The sequence below is a fragment of the Anarhichas minor genome, unplaced genomic scaffold (assembly GCF_050575085.1).
Source record: "Anarhichas minor isolate MPS153535 unplaced genomic scaffold, ASM5057508v1 ptg000023l, whole genome shotgun sequence".
NCBI classification, from domain to species: Eukaryota; Metazoa; Chordata; class Actinopteri; order Perciformes; family Anarhichadidae; genus Anarhichas; species Anarhichas minor.
In genome coordinates this window covers 735956-740693 of record NW_027466469.1, presented here as the reverse complement: position 1 = coordinate 740693, position 4738 = coordinate 735956, and positions in this window count along the sequence as shown.

Genomic DNA, 4738 nt, shown 5'->3' with positions numbered 1-4738 from the left:
TCTGGAGTAAAAAAAGGAGAAAATAAATAATCAGCGGTGTGCCATATTTGTATCACACAAACACTCAGATGTGCAGGTTGGCTCACTTGGGCTCACGCCAACAAGCTCCCACAGCTTCAGCTTGGCAGTCAGAGGTGGTCAATTATAGTAACTCCTGAAATCACAACGCTTGGATCTGCAGAGCTTTAAATGGACTCCTTTTCTGTGTTGAGGATTTAGCCTGCTGAGAACCACACACAATAAGGTTGCCATTGCGCAAAGTGTGGCTACTAACCAGGAAATGTAAATATATACATTAATAACAGATACCAGCGACAGCATTAAGGCCCAGTCACACACAATCGCAGCAATTAGTGGATTTGCTCACAGCGGTGGAGTCAATCTGCGCTAATTGTTATGCATTAAATTCAGCTTTGATGAACTTTGACATGTAAATTTGCTCCGTTGAAGAATATCAAGTCGTCTTGACACTGCTGACCTCTGAAGGCAGAGAGCAGAGTCCAGCTTATTAGCTGTGCTGCACGATCTGGCTTTATTTAACTTCCTCTGTCGGAGTATAAACATGCAGAGGAATGATTTGCAGACAGTTGAGAGTTGACGATAGAAATACATCCTCTGAATAACTCTGTGTGAACTTAACGTCCCATTAGAAACCGTGCTAACTAGCTTGCTAGCTGTCAGTTAGCAAGCTAGTTAGCTGGGAAAGCTTTTACCCCACAAGGTAAAAGGTTTTTTCGACGAGCCTGTCTTTAATAAGATTTCTGCCTCCACCATTGGATTTTGGATTATTGCAGAAAATGTGGTAAACACAAATTGACAAACACAAGTACATTTTGTTCCGTAAAAGATCCGTAAAAGCTTCAAAATTCACAGGAGGGGTATTACTGTAAGGGGCTGAGGGGCAGGGTAATTAGAGGCATCTGTATTCCAGCCAGAGGGCTCCACCCACTCCCTCAGGAGAGCATTGGGATCAGGTGTGGGGAAAAGACACACCTGGAGCTGATCTCCTCATCAGGGAGAGGAACAAATGCGAAGCAGGGAAGCTGATCAGAGAGGACATGATGAAAGAGGAACAGATCTTCTTCCCAAGATCTCCAGGTTGGGAGATAGTTGAAACCTGTCGGCTAGCGGCCCGGCTGAAAGACTTTAATCTTTCTAGTTTTGAGATAGAGCTCTGGACTGAGCTAGGTTTTCTGTTTTTTGTGTTACTTGGAGTTTGTTTGATTAAATACCCTGAGAAACTGCAGCACTGACCCTGCCTTTGATTGCTGTACTGCTACTTTTTCAGTGTCCTCCGTACTGTCCTGTTGCTGGTATTTACTGACATATTTCATTTCGTATTACAAAATATTAAAATCCACGAACTTTATTTCAGGCACCTAACCAAAAACCCATTTGAAAAACCCATTGACAGGGGAAGCAAAAGTACTCTATACAATGGAGGAGAACATTTCTGCACATCTCACTCTGAACAGTTTTCATCTGGACTATTTCTTCAGGAGAAAATATCCCCATTAGAAATGTACTTCAATGGAATTGGGCACCGATTCTGGAAAAATCTATTTCAATGCTGTGAGTGCTACAAATTAAATTCCATTCACCTGCAACCCTACAAAACCTGGTCCACAAAAGTTCATCTCCACGAAGCATTAAGTCCCACAATACAATTGTACTTCAAGTAATTCATATAAATCATCTTAAACATTATGTTTGTGTTGCTGACAAAAAAATGTCATAACTTGAATTTACGGTTTTCTTAACGGTAAAAAAAACCTATCCATGTGTAGAGAAAATGCATTTTCACAGTTACAGTTGCCATATTTTGTTATTCACCTGATGATTATTCATCTGATGATTAGAGAGGTCAAGTCCTGTATATGGGAAAGTATTCATGCGTATAATAATGCCACAACGCTGCAAATACTGTGAAACTTTGAATTTAAGCAGTTAACCCCAAAAATCCCAGTAATAATAAAACTTTTTACAGTAAAATAAAAATCTCCCCATAGCTTTTATGTGAGATCAGAACGGCCAGTTTCGTTATGTCACAGATGATTGAGTCGGACTCACTGGACCTCGACAGTGGGTCTCATCCTGCCATTGGCCAGGTATTTCAGCCAGCATTCTCCTCCCCTTCCGCTTCCCTTTCCCCTCCGAGTTTTGCACCTCGAGGGTTAGCATCTTGACACAACCCTGTTTTGCGAGGGTTTTGCTGTATCTGTGCTCGTTCTGTTAGCGCCGCCCAAGACAACTGAAAGAATTAAAAAACAAGCCAGAATGATGATGTGTGGAGCCAGACCTTTTATTTAGCGCTGACACAGCACTGTGAAGTTAGGTCTGGCTTTGCGAGACTACGGGTGATTTGACTGTAGCCTGTCAACCTGGGTTCTGCGTGTGACAGTCTACCTGTCCCCTGAAGTGGAGAAAAGTACAGAAGGTCATTTAGATCCGTTAGATCCTGACCGATCCCGTCGCTGTGTCGGGGATAATTAATAGTTATGAATAATTAATGAAGGTAGTGCCTTTCTCACTTTGGAGATGCACATATCGTTCCAGCTGCTGAGTGATGGCTACAGGTATTTGATAAACACAGATGAAAGGATCTTACAAACAGCTGTAAGCAACAACAAAACTTAAGATCCTACTCACTTAAAATAATAATAGAATTACGGCCTTATGGTTGTATTCCTCCGGCAAACATGTCAAGTTGCAGTTTACATCTATGACTTTCGAAAATGTCAAGATTTTATCCTATTGGACATTTGTGTGAAATTGTCGTAATTAGCATATGAATTATTGAGTCCAAAAACATCTTTTGTGAGGTAACAGTGACCTTTGACTATCAAATTCTAATCAGTTCTACCTTGAGTCCAAGTTGATGTTTGTGCCAAATTTGTAGAACTTCCATCCAGGCGTTCCTGAGGTATTCCGTCTACGAGAATACCGTATACGACAAACGGACAACCCAAAGACTTAAAGACTTTGTCAATACCACCGTCCCTTAATTCAATTGACGTTACACTTTTTATACAATGGCCAGTACCTTTTATAAGGTGCTGGTGTGTAGGCCAGCACCACGGTAAAACTATATGACGCATTGCCATCATAAGACCATGGTACTCTTTCATTCGGGATCACTGGTGATTCTAATGAACCTGTTACAGGCTCATCACTAATCACATTAAGAGGCATTGAGCAAAGTGAATGAGGCAAAACTAGAAATGAAAGGTCTTTAGTTGTTTTGAGGTTTGTAATGTTTACGGACCAACCTTGGCGCTGAAATGAGGATATAAAAGCCTGTTGCTCAGACTCTGTCTTGTGTGCAGAGTAAGCCCATTTAACCAATATAACTATGTTTTTTTTTCAAGATCGAGTGCCTTGCCAGGTTTCCTCGCGTGAGATTAGTTTGAGCAGCGTGAGACAAAGTCTGAAAGCCGGCGACTCATGCCAAAAGTGTGAGTTGGCAACCGTGTACAAACACACTGCAATTCATAACACCAATTTAGATCCGGAGACAGCTCGAACAAATAAAGTCTGTTTACTCTCTCTGTCTCACTCTCTCCCACTTGCTGTCATCCTGCTACCTGGGAGGTGAGTAATGCTGTTTGTGTGGTCTGTCTTAATGTGCTCAGCTCAGTAATCTTAATGTACTTTCAGAGAGCTGTTGTCCAGTAATACTCTCCATCTCCATCTGAGAGGCCTGTGGAGAGAGTGGAGCAGGCGATGCAATCAGCGGCTCATCTTACTGCCAACAGAACTGGCCTCCAATCTCATGAGAAAGCAGTCGCATATCACAGCCCTGCTTTCAACTCTGTTCCAGTGCAGCCACTCAAATTAGTAAAATGCTTGGTTTCATGAAAAGAGATCAACTCCTGCTTATCTGGCAGAGGCTCGCATATGAGGGAGATGTTTTTTGTGACTGCCTTTGTACTGACAGCCAGAGCTGGGTGAGATCTTAACGAAAGGCTCTAATTCTGTACAGTATCAGACAGACTGACGCAATCGGGATGTTATGAGCATGCAGACTGAAGACAAATGTACCCTCGGGGTCTGATACATCACCACCGGATTACTACAGTGAGTTTTATGTTTACGCTTGTTCCCATCTGGTCAGGTGTGGAAGCCAAATGATCCAACTTTGAGCAAAAGGGTTGGAGCCTGAGGTGGACCAACGTACAATGTCAACCACAAGAGCTGACTGTGACAGGATGAGACGCATGTCAATCACGACAAGCTCAGCCTGTAAATACACATCTATCTAACCCTCCATGTCCTCTGGAAAATCAAGTTCCAAGATAACCGCCAAGGCACATTTTGATTTACTGATGTAAACATAAAATCAAATGTGGGGACTTGAGAGAGGTTGCAGTTTTCCTATTGAAGTTAATGCAAAAAAACACTTTTCTGACATCAAATGTATCCTGTGAAGTTTGTGAGTGCAAGCTGGTGATGTGATGGTGGCCGTAACTGTCCAAGAAATGTAGCATTGTGCCAACAAACGAAAGAAAGAAAGAATCTGATCTGCTATGAGAGGAAGGAAATGCATTCAACAAATGTATGAGGGCTTAAGGATAAACACAATGCATTTCGGTAAGAAATAGTGAATGTAAACATCTTTATTACCTTTAACTTCTAAAAAGTCATTTGAGGAACTGCATGGTAAAGTACTTCAGTGGCTTCAACACTTAGCTGTTGTGGTTGCCTACAGTCATTGTCTGAATTTGTCTGACTTCTCAGA